Source organism: Magnolia sinica, chromosome 2 (genome assembly GCF_029962835.1).
Source record: "Magnolia sinica isolate HGM2019 chromosome 2, MsV1, whole genome shotgun sequence".
NCBI classification, from domain to species: domain Eukaryota; kingdom Viridiplantae; phylum Streptophyta; class Magnoliopsida; order Magnoliales; family Magnoliaceae; genus Magnolia; species Magnolia sinica.
Window position 1 is genome coordinate 94,031,063 of NC_080574.1, and position 17,147 is coordinate 94,048,209.

At 38.3% G+C, this 17,147-nt stretch overlaps 1 long non-coding RNA gene across 3 annotated transcripts; it reads right to left on the minus strand.

Annotated features, from left to right (window-relative positions):
• Window positions 1-798: 798 nt before the first annotated feature.
• On the minus strand, window positions 799-4,274 carry LOC131237273 (uncharacterized). Of its 3 annotated transcripts, none has more exons than XR_009167150.1 (3): window positions 3,783-4,274; window positions 1,540-1,939; window positions 799-1,231 (listed from the first exon to the last, which is right to left on the minus strand). It is a non-coding gene; the product is annotated as an uncharacterized LOC131237273 (long non-coding RNA). The 3 variants fall into 3 exon arrangements; XR_009167151.1 differs by lacking the exon at window positions 3,783-4,274 and adding an exon at window positions 2,788-3,030; XR_009167149.1 differs by lacking the exon at window positions 3,783-4,274 and having other exon boundaries at window positions 1,540-2,484.
• Between the last annotated feature and the right edge of the window lie 12,873 nt (window positions 4,275-17,147).

A 17,147-nucleotide genomic window follows, 5' to 3' on the forward strand; every position in this document is an offset into this window, starting at 1 on the left:
TTGATGCATTTTATCTTGCCTTTTACATATCTTTTTACCTTTTTTCAGTTTACCATGACTCTCCATCAATTTTCGTTTATTGGCCCTTTTGGGATTATGACATGATGTCCATTGCAAGGAGTCTTCCTGAATTCATGTGGGGCTATGGATACGAGCCTTGCTCTTGTCCTTAATCTTGTTTGAGTTGGCCTTTACCACTCCCTTTTTCTTTGAGTGACGACGCTCACCTCTTAATTGAGCTGGTCTTTGCCACTTGCCTCTTATTTGAGTTGAACTTCGTCACTAGCCTCTTATTTGATCTGGTCTTTGTCACTTGCCTCTTATTTGAGTTGACCTTCGTCACTCGCCTCTTATTTGAGTTGGTCATTGCCACTACAAGAAAAATAGGCATTAACGGCGGCCAAAATTACCCCTAAAAGTCCAAAAAACCGCCTGTATAAGAATTACTGGCAGTCGGGCGGCTGCCGCAAAAGGGGGGCGTCGCTATATCGTTTACCGGCGTTCATCCATTTTTACCGGCGTTTTTGGTGGCCGCCGCTAAAAGTTGGCCTTTACCGGCACTTATTATCATTTACCAAGTGCCGGAAACTATAAAAGCGCCGGTAAAAAAAGTATGAAGCACCAAAAAAAACTGTACGAAACGTCGCTAAAAACTTTAAAAACGCCGATAAAAGATATGAGGAACACATGTAAATTTTGCAACAAACGCCGGTAAAATCTGTTTAAAACGTTGGTAAATCATTTACAATGTAAAAGAAAAAATAATTGAAACAATTAAAAATTCTTTTAGGCTGAATCTTCTAAATCAAAAAACCTTTACAAGATTAAATTAGCATTCAAACACAACCTGTAAATCATTTACAACCAGCCTCATTTACAAGGGGCCTGAGAATGAAAGGTTACATAATGGACAGAAAATTTATAGATTGAGACACAAGGAAAAGCAGAAGGAAAAAAAAAATCAACGGACTTCAGTGACGCCCGAGGCAAGACTTCTCAAATGCACCCCAATAACCAGAACTCATGCCATATATAGAACCTTAATCAGCACCACCTTGCCATGTATAGAGGTCAAGTAATAAAACAATATATACACTCATAATCTGAGTTACACTATCTAAAATTAAATTTTCAGTCATAAATATTTTCTGTAAAAACAACCATACCGAATGAAGTCCATATCCATCCCCATATGAAGCAGCAAAGCCCCCCTCTGTTACCAATGCTCCACCTTCAATTACCAATGCAAAGACAAAAGTTTACAAAACAAAATAAAAAAACCAAAAAATAAATTTTATATAAAATAAAAGGAACCAATAAATACCTGTAACTAGCAAATGGAGGAGAATAGTTATGGAATTTTTTTTTATAAATATGTGGACAGATTTTTCTTCCCTTTTTCTTCAACGATAAAATTGCATCATAAGCATCATAGCATGCAACTCAATATGAGCCTTTTTACAGAAGCATTAACTAGCATGCAACTCAATGTGGATGGACCTGAATTCAGCACAAGGAAAGCCATATAGTGGCTTATACTTGATGAGCAGCTTTGATCATGCATCCACGTAAGCATTGAGGACCCCTGAGCCTACACTCTATATAGTTACTTCCACTTTGAATAAGCATCTTACAACCAAAGATAAATACATAATACAAGTCAAACATTATGGAAACCCTTCGTTATATTGAAGCAATGAAGATTGGTAAGAAAAATAATAATAATAATAATAATAATAATAATAAGCCAAGGGTATGGGGCCCTTGCTTTTGGTGATCCTTACATGGAGTGGACTTGCCTGATTTTTGGACCGTGGCATCAAGAAGTGGGGAACCACTTGATGGAAAGCTTGGATATTGCACACCTTCTATCCAGGCCTGTGTTGGATTGTAAGAGAGTTGGGTTGCACAAGCTCGAGGCTTTCCAACCTCAATGCATCTGTGTAAGCATTCGATATAAGGATAATTAGTGGTTGAGGTCCATTTCTTGGCTCAAGCAATTATGGACAAGCCAAGCACACATGATTGTATATTTTGATGATCTAAAACATCCCTCTAATGGATCCTTATGTATCTGGACAGACTGAAAGTTACATTGGCAATTGCATTTTTATCATCGGAATGGTATCCCTCAAATAGGGCAAAAAGCAAAAATGGTTAAAGTTCATCAAATCTAAAAGGTGTAAAAACACATAATGATGAAAGAAAAGTTTAAATGGTCAGACCAGCTCTACTTTTATCCAAAGGGGCATCAATGGTATAGTCTTCAACCATACATCCATGTGTGCCCATTCATCGATAGATAAAGATGGTCCCACAAGTGAGATCCACACAAAACGTTCTTTATTGAGGTAATTCATCCAACAGTTGGTATGCATGATGTACAACATGTATTATACATTGTTTTGTCTGAAGGATTATAGAGTACTATTTCAATTTTTAGTTTGTACAAGTGAGCCCATTGGTCAGTGACCGAAAATGTCACTTGCAAGATTTGGTATAACAGACAAATTACCAACAAACAAAAAGGACAAATGAAATTTGGACCATGCACGTGTGCCAACTCTACACATGTGAATGACCATGGATGCAGGTCCAAGGGCTGCATTCCTTCAAATAAAGTTGTCTAACACCCCTAGTGAAGTACTCCCAAGTACAAAACCTACTACAAGCACATGCATACACTCATAAAGGTAAAGGATTTATAGAACTTCACCTGATCCACATCAAGGGATTTGTCAAAACCTCGTACAAATAAATAAATTATTGCTTTGTATCTATTCTTACGCTAACGCTTCTAGGTCTCTATAAGTAGACAATGGCTAAAGGACTAGCTGGACTTAAACTTCATTGATGATTCCTTGTTTCCTCCTGCTTCCCTGTCAATTTCAGCCTACATTTTCAAAACAATAGGTTTATGATGCATCTAATATCCAGTATACTTCTAACCAGTTAGAGTATCCAGTTTTGTGTGATGCCTAGAACTAAAAAGAAATAAGGAAAAAGAGAGAAAAAGAAAGAGAAGGAAAAGAAAAGATTCACACAACTTAATGCATTAGAACTTGTAATTCAATTCATTTGGAGCTACTTCAAACTTCTAATGTCTCACTCAGTTTCAACATAAGGAGCATTCAACAAAGTTTTCAACACATCAAGAGAATTTGGTGAATTTCAAATAATGGTCAGTTGGCAATATTTTAAACTAATGGGTGCCTTTGTATTTTAAAATGACAGGAGAAGGAAGAAATCAACAGTGAAAATTGAATTATGTATTAAAATACTATGTGATACTTCTTGGACCGAACTAGATTATGTATTTATGAGAATTCTTATGTGATACTTCCTATACAATGTATTAAAATACTATAATTTTAATAACATGTTATGCCTGACCTTGGTTCATGCAGTGTTCTCGTAATCTTTTCCATATATGTAAAAATATCACACTAAAAAAATCAACAATTGATATTTATACTCACCCTGTTTGGTAGACACAGTTTTTTTTCCTACTTTCGGAAATAGAATAGTACAACTCTATAGTCTTCAAAGCTTGGGCTAGCTTTGAGGACTTTTTACTAGGATTTGGCAATATGAAGCCTGGTACCTTGACAACCTATCCAATAGATCACCACCAAGCCATTCCTTATAGCCCATAGTTCTAACTATGAATGCAAGTGGAAACACCAGCCTATTCATTAGATCACCACCAGAAGGATTATTTTACAGCTAAAGTGAACTTCATTTTCTAGAAAAATATAGCATGGAATCAAATGGAAACGAACCTGCTGTTTAGGAGATTCTTCAATGCATTAGGTACAAAACTCCTGTACAACCTAATGAAACCGTCAAGTGCCACGATACCTGCATTCACATTGGGCAATCAGAAGATTGCTTTCCTTTGCAATAGGCAATTTTTGTTGGAAGCAAATTAGAGATCAACAGTTGCACAACAAAAGACTACACGAACTAAACTGAGAACTACAGTATCATTGTACAATACAAGAATGTAGAATATTGGTTGGTTTAGTTATCATCTAGTGCATGAACAAATTTTTTTTTTATAATCATTTTAGTGTATGCAACCTAGCTTCTTGTGTACAAAACAGATTTTTTTTTTATAATCATTTTAGTGTATGCAACCTAGCTTCTTGTGTACAAAATAGATTTTTTTTTCCATTCAAATTAACTGCAGTTTACTGCACTGGTTGCATTCTTCAGTTTGTTGATTTAGTTTTTAACACATCAAAACTTAGAGAAAGATAGGCCCGATAGTTGAACGCCTCTTTCTTGTGGAACCGAATGCAGTACAGTACAAGAATATTCTGGAACTATCTTATAAAACCCATGTTAAGGAAGTCTGCTTGACAAATGAAGATACCAAGCAATAATTTCGAAAAGGGAGCAACCACGATTTACACCCACCTTTGTCACTAGCATACAGTCAATTTTTCCATTTGGAAAAATGGTGGGTGTGCATGATAGCAAACACAGGTTACAGTCAAGAAATCCATGTCCAGGGCAGGTATTGCTTGTAGAGGTTTACTAATCAGACACACAAGTATAAGGCATGCCATCTACATACTCCCATTTGTGTCAATTAGACACAAGTGCAAGATCCAAGCTTTCCACCAATTGAGTACCAGCTTGCAAATGTCCTATCCCAACATTCATGCTGCTCTATTCTTGTTGACCATAACATTTGAGATAGGGAAAGTACATATGAAAGTACATAGATCAATTTCACTTACAACCAAACAGAGCGTGGGCCATGCTGACTATGTCAAGTGACCTGAAAATTAGTCAAGTGAGTTGAAAATTAGTCGAGTGACCTGAAGATTAATGTTGTATGTAAAATAAAATGGAAGAAAATGATACAACTCACCTTGACACCCTTTTCCCTCCTCCTTTACCCGGGCTTGGGACTGGTAATGCAAGAAGTTGCAGTGGCGGAGTTAAAAAAGGGCTTAAGCTCCATTTGGTTTAAGAAAAAATTATATTCATAAAGATTAATGTGATGACCAAATGGAGCCTAAGACTTATATGCAAATTTACTAAAAGGTATGATAGGAACTCTTACACTACAAATATGATGACCAAGTGACCACATGTGAAAAAGAAAAGAAACAGAAGAGATTAAATTAAAGACATGCAAATGCAAAATTCAAATCACAAATCATAATCTTATAAAACTAAGATTAAATTAAAGAGATTAGACGAGTTTAGATGTGCCCTCTATAATTAAACTAAGATAAAATAAATTGTTTAGATATGTCTAACTCAATCCAAAGGCTTAGGCTTAGATGATGATGACGACTTAAAAAATAAATAAATAAATAAAAATCAACAAGCAGTACAATCAACAAGCAATACATTCATCATTAAGTAGCAATTTCTAACACAACAAGGAATACCCATTTCCATAGCTAGTTGAAAAAAAAAAAAAACTGGTCTTTGCTATTTTTATGTGGGGACTGGATGTTAACATCTAGATGATGGGATCAAGGGATAATATGCCCTTCACTCCCAATGGTTTAATCATTTTCAAACGGGTTCTTCCAAACATGACATCAATATTCTATAGAAAAATCAAGCTACTTCCTATTATACAAGCTAGGTCCATAGTGTTTTTTTTTTTGTCTTGAGCATGATATAGAATTTTCCTACACTTAGTACTACATGCGGAAAATGTCCATGCTTCAGTATGCTTTGTGATGGACAACAACCCATACACCAACAACACCCACAACAATTAATAGGAAACTTCAAATTCAACTGTAAAAATATGAATCCGCACAAGGAAAACATAACAAAAAGGAAAAAGAAAATGTGAACTTGTGAAGATGTCAAGACATGATATACAAAGCTCCCAACTCAAGAATACAAACCTGCAGTCAAACAAGGAAAAGCTATATGAAGCACTCCAAATAGTGAAGAAAAAAAAAATGTATTCATGGACTTATAACCAATCTGTTTCAGAATTTTCCAATGGGACTCTTGATCCACACATGATTGAGATCCTGACTGTTCATCGGGTGGAGCCACAACTTAGATGTGTTGGCCTAAAACTCGGGTCTATGGGCTAATCATGTGCTCCTCACGTGTACACAAGAATAGATAGTTAAGAAAACTTGATTCATAGCACATTTGATGTATACATGTGTTCCACCAAATAGCAGGTCCATTTTACAAATTCCAGGTTGGCATGGAAAACATGACTGATTCTATGGTGGAGAATCATGAACTGCATAGTCTTATGCATAGCGGTTAAATTGCAGACCTATCATGGATATAGCATGGCCTAACAATCATTTAACTGATAAAATAGACAAAGGGCCTCTGTTTTAGAGAAAACCCAAATCAAACCACTTGAAAATAAAAAATAAAAAATAAAATAAACCTCTATTTTGCAACCTTCTTTTGTAACAATCCAAAAACCAAAAAGAAGAAGAAGAAGCAAAAATCCAAATCAAATTGCTTCTTTACTAACAAGTTATTTTAAATTTTATATATATATATATATATATATATATATATATATATATATATATATATATGAAAATAAAAATTAAAAAATAAAATAAACCTCTGTTTTGCAGCCTTCTTTTGCAACAATCCAAAAACCAAAAAGAAGAAGAAGAAGCAAAAATCCAAATTAAATTGCTTCTTTACTAACAAGTTATTTTAAAATACACACACACACACACACACACACACATTTGAGGCCTTTGATTGCTAGCTAATTAGACAAAAAACCAAATTCAGACTAAACAAAAAATATTTAGGACTGCTACCTATGCAACATGTAGATCCACTTCCAAGAAAAAGATTTAGACATGTTAGTAACAAACATGTCTGGATTGTTGCAAGTAAGAAGGAGACACCAAACATTTCGACCTAACAGGAATGAGCAAGGACTTATTGACAGGATGAGGTGCCCCGGGCACCCCCATTTTATAGAAAGAAGGGTCGAAAGTTTTGGGCCTGTAGCTTTCCCCGTCCCCCCTTCGTTGGGTGGTGCTTGTGTGGGGGGTGTGCCACCAGAAATCGGGCTTGAAGCTCTCGCCTTACCAATGAACCGACCGCTGATGGTTGTTGGTCACGACTACTACCAAAAGCTCCAATGAGGATGATAAGAAATTCTTACTTTCACCCGCATTGGTAATTACACAAACTCCTCTTTCCACAGCCAAAGGTAGGAGCAAAGACATCCAATCTGAAATTACACAAGCATTGGAAAGCGGGACTGAAGAAACCAAAGGACATTTTGTCAAAGTGAAGATCCCACATCTGTGGGCCCACATTGATGCATGTGTTTTATCCACACCATACATCCATATGGGGAAAATAAAAGATGTCCAAAGGTTCAGATTCAACAATGGGGTGTGTAAAAATCAGATGCCAATACGATTCAATTAACAGACATATACAAGTTATAATAAAGGTAAACAAAAAATGATCAATGGAGACAATGAGCATATAGACTAAATTCAACATTTCAAAACTCATAATGGCAAAGAAAATTGAGTTTCAAAGGTTTAAACGGATATTGCCTCCCAATTGTCTCGAGTTCCTTTTGGCATTTCCCGTTCAAACTGTCAAATATTGTAATCAATAAATGGTTGACATGTCCAAGATCTGCAGATCCACAAATGGTTTCTCACCATTGCAAATATAAGTTATATATTTAGACTGTGTGATGTGTAGGAAGGCCACATGATCACGGATCACGGATCACTTATATATTCAATGTGAAACATTTTGAAATATTTGTGCAGAAATGGATCATTCCATGGAGCTAATTTTTAGTTCTTAAAGGCTGCATTTCGAGGGCATTGAAATTCTGCAAGACAGTGTAGACGCCCACACCAATAGTCCTCTACAAGGCTGGAAAGCTTCATCCTTTCAAAACATCAGCAGACAAACAAGAAACAAAAGAAATACAACCACAAAGAAAGATTGTAATGTCTAGAGATGAAGATTCACAATAGAAAAGCATGTAAGAGTCCGGACTTTTGTAAGCCCCACATGCACCTGTATATGACTTTGGGCCAAGAATACATTACCGAGGATTCTTTAATCTATAACCGAGGCAAAATAAAATTCATTTGTAATGATGAAACAAGTTGTTGTTTCAGGGTGATATTACCATGGAGGAAAATTCAAGCAGGTGCAAGCTCCTCCAAGGATTCAACTAGGTTGCTTTTTTAGCTTGTACTTGTGATATTGATTTGCTCCAAGCAGGACATATCATTATGAAATTCCAATACTAAAATATGAAAATCAGAGTATTTAATCACAAAAGTAAAAGTAATGGTGAAATTCAACAATTAATCTAAAATTCCAGCAAGTTTATTCAATTTCTATAATCAATAGTTGGACCATTTGGGTAAGACTACTAAAGCTAAAATGGACAATCCTGCAAGTGAACCTATTAGAATTCCTACTCCATCTTCATGTCCTATATAACAAAATACATAAATGCAATATGATATCTAAATTCACCCAAAAACAAAAATGGTAGACATGGGCAATCATAGAACTCAACTTGGTATTCTTTTTTCTTTCCTTTTTTCCTTTCTCTTCCACAAATAATCCTCTGAAGAAAGGGATCAACTATTTACACCCACCCTTTTGATTTACAAACACCACACCCATTTCCATTTTTGGACTAAAAAAGTGCAAATACTTTACTTCGCTCAGTCACAAATCTAAAGACCAATGAATTAAAGTTTTCTTCGGTCAGTATGATATTTTGGAGGAAGCTGTGGTCCTTCCTTTGTGGTTGTATGATATTAGGGAGATTTTCTTAGGCATCCACAAAGGAAGGACCACAGCTTCCTTCCTTTGTTCAAATGGTACAAGGATAGCTCAGGAGCATTGGACATTGGAGGATCGAAAAGCTAACGAGGATAACTCAGGAGCATTGGACTATTAGATCTCCTTTAGCTTTCTGTGTCCAATGCACCTCACAACTTTCTATGACCAGTTGTGGTCCTTCATTATGGTGTAGAGAACACACAAAATAGTCACTTAAATAGATCCAGACAAATCACAGTAGCACTTCTCTAACATTCAAAATTTCAAAACCAAATTGGAAAAAAGACAATTAAAGTAAACTCAATCAGACTTTGTTACTAAAAATCGAGCAACATACGAATTCAGCCAAACCCATCACAGAAACAGTACTCAAACTTTTAAAAAAAAATAAAAAATAAAAAATCCCAAAAATAAAATCTTTTAAATTTCCAATCAGCTACACCAAAAATCAGTTTAAAATAGTAGTTGAGAAACCACAGGTGTTTTTCCCTACAAGTTAGAGAAATGCTTTACACAGGTCCGGGTGAAACAATTTAAGAACAGGGCAACAACATCATTATAGGTTCCTGAACACAGTAAATATCCTCGTGAGGCTAAATTTTATAACAATACTACAAATGAAGCCAACTACTGCATTTATTAAAATAAAGAAAAATCATATCAAAAATCAAATGATTAAAGATGGACATCAAAAGGAATAATTTGTTGTTACCAGTCCTGTTGCATTTTGCAAAACCAAAAACCTCTCCCAAGAGGACTCAGACCTTTCTGAACTGTCACTCTCTTTCCAATATGCCAGCTTCTCACAACCACTCAATTCCCACCTTAAGGAAAGAGATGATGAGTTTGCAAAAGCCCTTCCTAATGAGGTGGATCTATGTTGATTGTTCCCCTCCCATATATCAGGTTAGTCCATTCATGGATGGGCCAAAAAGTATGAAAGAAACAAAGAGATTAAATGTACAAGAGCGGTACACATTATTGGTTGAAGCATTTCTTCAAACAACTAACCTGCATATGTCAGCAGCTATGGACAACGGTGGATATGGCTGTCGCTGCTTGATAATCGAAAGGGGAAGTGAGAGAGAGAGAGAGATGAAGGGAGAGAGATCGAGAGAGAGTGCCTTTGATTTTCTCTTCTTTCTTCAATTTTCTTCGATTGTTGGAGAGAGATCGAAGAAGGAACAACACGTTGAAGAAAACGAGGGTGAGAGAGAGAGAGAGTAGAAAAGAGGTGGGAGAAGAAGAGGCACGATGGATTTGGGATAGGCGCGTGTAAGCGGTTTTGGATATTTGGGGATAGGGTGCCGCACGAGATAGGCTTTAATTTGGGTTTTTTTCAAAATAGTGGTGGTGGCCCGTTTTGTACACGGGCGCCCACATAAAAAAATGCCCCTCATTTCATCTACAGTGGTGGTTTGTTGTGGCCACTTGTGCTAAAAACGCCCCTAATAGCCATATTTTTTGTAGTGTGCACTCATCTCTTATTTACCTTAAAGTCTTGGCAGGTGTCTTGATATTCATAGATTCCCATAGTTCAAGGATTTCTCTCTTGGCGCAAGTACTATGCCAGGTATCCCTCTTTTAGCGATCAAATAAATATCGTGGACGTAAGCGTTTTCGATAGCGGCCTTGGGACAACACGTAATTCCATATTTCGCAAGTGATGATGCACCAGTTAGTGTATGTGAATCGTTCTATATACGTGTTACATTAATTTTTCTTTGGGGGTTGGTTGTCGCAATTAGCCGCTCAAATCGGGGATGCGTAATTCACCTAGTCATGTGTTGTGTTCGTCTTAGGATAACTGCATAAAACCATGTTAAACGTGGGACATGCTGGCGAATCTCCATTGTATGGGATGCGGGGTGAGTCAGATAACTCTAATCATATTCCACATTGTGGCAATCGCTAAGGGTAATAAACCACATATACTTTGCTAGGCATGTATCTCATATGGATTGCTTGTGCATTGATACCTCTTGTAGTTGTGGAGTATGATACGTATTAGAACCTTTACATTGTTTAATGAATCGCTTCAATTACTGTTAATTTTAGAGGATAATCATCACTATGATAGGGCATTGACCCTCTCCCAACCGTACAGATGTTGTAGGTGTCGAGGACCCAAAAGACTAGACCCTAGTAGTAGACATTATTGAATAGACCAGGAAAATTAGTTTATGGTTTATTTTCTTTATAATTCCACTATGCAACTCAGAACTTGTAATAAGCTCCCATTGCGAGAGCATTGATGATTTACTTGATTTTGGAATAAGGAATGTAGTTAATTTCATTCTTGTGAATGTTACCTTCTTGAATGTATCTAGATGTAATCCAAATGAAATAAAAAATAAAAAATTAAGGTATAATTTTTAAGGCATCTGATTTATACATTATTAACACCTGGTTTTCTCAGGCACGAGTACAAACTCTGGCCGTGAAAATTCGGGGCATTACAATTGGTATCAAAGCATGAGAATGAGATTAACTGGGCCTGAGAGAGTGGACCACCATAAGCTTTACGCAATTAGGATATATGATGAACTAGATACATATACTCAATTGAATTCCCAAAGAAACTAGGAAGGAGGAATTATAAACCCATATTCAAGTTCCCCATTGGAAATTTTAAGATAGATGTGGAATCTAGAAATTGTATCTGAACTAAAAGTCATCCTTAAATAGAGCCCCAATCAACAAGAACAAGTTTCCCTTGAATTTACATTTCAACATGTTGAGAAACCTCCACTATTTGCAGAGAGAAGGCACATTAGGAAATTTTGGAAAATTTCCCAATATATTGCTTAGGTTTACATCAAACTTCCTCTAAAATCTCACTCAATTGTCTTCTAGTCCAGTTAGGATACCTGGCTTTCACGCAGACAACCCAGGTTCAAATTCCAGCAAATGGAACCATAATTAGGGAAGGCATAAGTGGGTTAATCCAATTACCAAATCTTGAGGTCGAGGTTTTTTATTTATGGGGGGTAGATTGTAGCGTCCCGATCTCCACATAGCTAATTAGATCTCCACATAGCCAATTATACTCATGCCTATACATGTACATTCACCTCACGAGGGATAAAGTAAAATATTAAACATAACGGATAGTGTAAGTGGAATAAATAAATAAATAAATTTCAGGGATGAAATTTTGTTTAAGGGGGGTATATTATAACACCCCAAACTTTTCAATACCCGAGTATTGAAAATCCTCGAGTGTTACCACGAATTTGACCTATTAAATACACGTGTATGGAACCAATCTAGCTAACTTAACCCTACATCCATCTTCCAATGTGAATCTAACCGATTAAAAATGATCTTCATCCATAAATCAAGTCATCCGACCGTTGATCATGTGGTCTGATATATGTACCTTCCCTTGAATAAATCAGTGAATAACTCTTTGTCCATAATGATTTAGATATAATTTCCTTTGTAAGGATTGTTTAGAAATGGGCATAGAACCAAGTAGAACTATTAGATTTCACAAAACTCGTATATCAGTAATAATTACGAAAATGCCATTAACCTAAAACCTTGAATTCTAGATCATATAGTTCCCATGATCCGATTCATGTAAAATTTTATACCATGCCTATGTATCATAAATTAACCATAGTCATCAAATTTCATCCCTTAGATCACATTAAACTAGATACTTGACCTCTATACCTATTCGTACACTTATTCGATCAAGATTTTGATCTGTTCATCTTGTTCATCCCATATGAATATGCTTAACCCACCATTAGAATAATAATTTGATGAACTTACGCATGTGAAAAAGTCACTCGAATCTAATGATATACATGTCCAACCCCTAATCACTCTAAAAACTCACTTCGTGTTCATCCATTTACAAAATTAACCATACATCCACTTATATACATTGTTAGATAACCAACTATCAAGTCTTCAGATTTTTAGCATGTAATCTGACTGTCCATCATATTGGAATCCGCCAAGCGGGCCATCCAAACATTTGAATAAACCACTCAGTTTGAAGATCTTAGAACACAGGTCTAATCTACTAGATAATACTACAACTAGACATATATAAATGTCACATTAAAACCCCGGAGCAATTTAGTCCATTGAAGTGGTATCTTGGTCGTCCTTATGCGATCAAAGCCCAAACTTAGGCATTAGAAAGAGCGTGAAAAATAACAAATGTTGGAGAAATTTCATCCCTTTTACACGTTGCAGCTAGGAGATACGACGACGGAAGTTGTAATAAGGGAGAATGGCATAATTGTAATTATAAGACCCAAAACTCATATATCCAACAATGTTGCAATTAGTTACGTGAGGTTTTTATGATTAAGTATCACCTACAAGTTGTTGCTAAGTGTGGCCCACCTAAGACTTGAATCAATTCCATACTTGAGGCTATAACCGAATATGATCTTGTAAAAATAGTGAATGGAGTGGATTTCTTGAAAAAACGTCATGGACCCCACCTTCACCCCAACCACTCACGAAAATAAGAGGTCACATGTAGCCACGTGTAATGCACATAACTGACTCCCATAGTAGATTGGTTCAAGAATGAACATGATTTCCATGTTGACTAGTGGTGTGGCCCACCCAAGGATCAGATGTACTTCATATTTTGGCTTGTGGCCTAACATTTCCCCAAAAAAACAAATGAACAGAGCGGATCCACCGAGAGACTATTATAAGTGGACCACACTAAATTAGTGACCAAACTAAAGTTTTCACTCCTAATCCGCTCGCTGTAACAGAGTATGAATGACTCACGTGAACAGGAAATCTCATACCTTCTAAGTTTGGCTTCTCTATCAAATCCAAGCCATCCAGACTCCATGTAAGGCCCATATCCTACTCTGTACCATTCCGTAGACTTTTGCAGACCTCCAGGTCGAATTTTGGGGACCGACGACCTATAATCGGCGTTTACGTGCGACCCTAAGTCACATCCCGTATATCCGAGTCGACTTGTGTAAGACCCACACATAGTCCGTACCATTCCATAGGTTCTCGCGATCCTCCCTATCTAATTTTTGCAACCCTCACCTGTTTCGAACATTTACGCGTGATCCTAAGCCGAGTCCTGCAAACCAGAGTCGGCTCAACCCGAGACTTGTACCCTGGCAACCGCGCCGTCGCTACGGTTCCGATGCCGCGTCTCGCACGCCGAGGCAATGCCCAGGCCAGGAGATGTGGGCCCTTGTTCAGTTTGAGAAAATGTCGTGCATTGCTAAACCTAAGAGAATCTCTACCCAATGTCACATACATCACTCCATCACCCATCTCCCTCTCTCCCTCTCTCTCTCTCTCTCTCTCTTTACAACCCTCTCTCTCTCATTTCTCAAACTCACTTTCCCAAGCAAGAAAAAAAAGATCACACGTCCAAGCTCTTTCAAACCTCCAAGAGAGCTTTGTGTGTGGCCCACTTCCTACCCTCTCATCTCCCATCTCAACCATCCAAACTCCATCTCTTCCATTAGGATCGAAGCTAAGGAGAAAAGGAAGCCAAGGGAGCAAGAAGAAGTGGACGGTGGGTGATCTTGGACCCACATTTTCATTCTTTTTATATATTTTTTGTGATTTAAGGGCCCACATATGGTGGGACCCACCTTGATGTATGCTTGTATCCAAGAAGGGCCCCATAGTGGCGGGGCCCCTCCATCACCTCCGATCTCTCTCCTTTCCACTTTCTCTCCCTCTCTTTCTTTCTCTATGATTAATGGCCCACCTATGATGTGTGTATTTTATCCATGATGTCCAACAAGTGGGCCACCTTGATCCCGATTGGGGCCTACATGACCAGACGGTCACATAGGCCTAGATGATAGGGAAGGATAAATATTAGCTTGATCTAAATCTAGTGGCCCACCATGTGGGACCACCATGAAGTAGGTGCATCATCCAGCACCGTCCAGCTTGCTGGACGGTGGTTGGATGCTAGACAAATATTATATAAATATCTATATATATATATAGTATGTATATATTATAATATTATATTATATTATATTATGATTATATAATATGATATAATATAATAAGATATATATATATATATATGTTGTACATGTGGGCCCCATGTGGGACCCACCTATTTTGGAAACGGACGGTTGCTGTACATGTACAGCAGCTGTAGAGCTGCTGTAATGATGTTGCCTAGCAACGTGGGACCCACCTTAATATATGTTGTATATTCCCACCGTCCATGGCCTGAGATGGTGGGTCTAATCATGGGGTGTGTGTTATATACACACCGTCCATCGATTTGTAGATCCAAGTCGTCCATCTGCCAAGTGGTGGGACCCACCTGTTGATTAATGTCAATAAGTTCTGTGGGACTCACGTGATGTATTTGTGCATCCAAGTTGTCCAAGTGGTGGGGCCCACCTGCTGATTAACGTCAGCAAGTTCTGTGGGATCCACGTGATGTATAGGTGCGTCTCAGCCGTCCTGATGGTGGGACCCGCTGCTAGACAAATTTTGGATGGTGCTGATACACATAGACAGTGTTTTGGATGGTGCTGATGCACCTAGACAAGTTTGGATGGTGCTGATTTATATGGACAAGGTTTAGGCAGTGCTGGTCTTCATTAATGGGCCACGTGCCCCATGGATTACTAATATGCAATGATACACATGTTATACCTACAATTATTCAAATGATTTTGGTGTGGTCTAAACCCACTTGAGGGTCATTGGTGCGGCCCATCCATGAGGCCCATCATGATGTGTTTTTAGCTCATGTGCGGGGCCTACCAGTTTGTATTGTTAAGCCCATGTTGCGTGGCCCATTTATTGTATATGACATCCAAGTAGTGTGGCCTACTTGTTATATATGAGGTCTAAGTATGAGGCCCATGGTGATGCATTTACGGCCCATGGGACAAGGCCCATTGTGATATATCCGAGGCTCATGGGCGCAGCCCATTGAGGTGTATTCAAGGCCCATAGGCAAGACCCAATATGGTGTATTCAAGGCCCATGGGCGAGGCCCATTGTGATGTATTGAGGCCCATGGGCGTGGCCCATTGTGGTACAGTCGAGGCCCTTATATGAAGTCCGATGCGATGTATGTGAGGCCCATGAGTGAGGCCCAATGTGATATATGTGTGGCCATTACGTTGTGTATGAATTCCTTATGTAGGCCACTCCTTAGGAGCAATGTTGGTTAGATGTCCACATTGATGGGCAATGATGGTTAGATGTCCTCATTGTGACCTTCCCTTAGGCCTTGTTAGGCCCATTCTCTTCGTGGGTTAACCCAAATAAGTGGGCCCCATTCGCCGTAGACAGATGACTTCGTGCTATCGGATTTAATATAACCACGGCCGAGTGCCGATCTTTATACTATGGTTGATCGATAGATCATCTATGGACACCGCTTTGTTATGTGATGATTGTTGGTGCTGATTATTGGTACCGATTGACGATGCTGATCATTGGTGCTGATTATCAGTATGATGCTGATTATATATACCAATTATCGGTGCCGGTTATCAATACCGATTATGAGTATGTGACAACATAACATCATAATACATGCCCATGTGCATCATCTGCATGCTTATGATGAGATGAGTCATTGATCATAGCACATGCCATTGGGCAGATTATTATGAGACTCCCTGGTAAGGTGATGATGCCCACATGAGCGCGTGATACGTTCATGATTACTATATGACTGGATTGCGTGACTCATGCATCTCGTATTATGTGACATGTATACTGTATGCCCTAGTGACATCAGGGCCATAGCCTCCATAGGCATATCGCGGTTGACAGGATTGGATACCGAAAATCTTATTCTACATGGCGTGCTATAGATATCACTGGGTGAAAGTCCTTAAACCCTTATAGTACTTGGAGGTTGCTCCAACGTCTAAACTGAGTGGGTGCATAAGCACCGAGTACTGATTACCAGAAGGTCGCGCTTTCCACTGTGTCGTGGTCGGTTGAAAGGGGGTACGGCCTTACCCGCCCAAGAGGAGGGGGTAAATCTAGGCTGAGTTTGACCAGCTCAAGGAATGGGTCCACTATCGATGAGTCAGGCCCGATATTAAAAGACGGATAGTGAGGTCTCTTCTACTGACCTCGTTGCGCGCGATAAGGCGGCAATCTGGCTTGGAGTGTACTAGACCCTAGTTATATTCCAGAGCTGAACTATATTGATATATGGACTTAGATGAGGATTTGTATGCTTGAGTTACATCTCGCATCGCATGGCCTTGGTATGGCCGACATCATTCATGCCTTACATCGCATGGCCTTGGTATGACCAACATCATTCATGCCTTACATCGCATGGCCTTGGTACGACCAATAGTATTCAT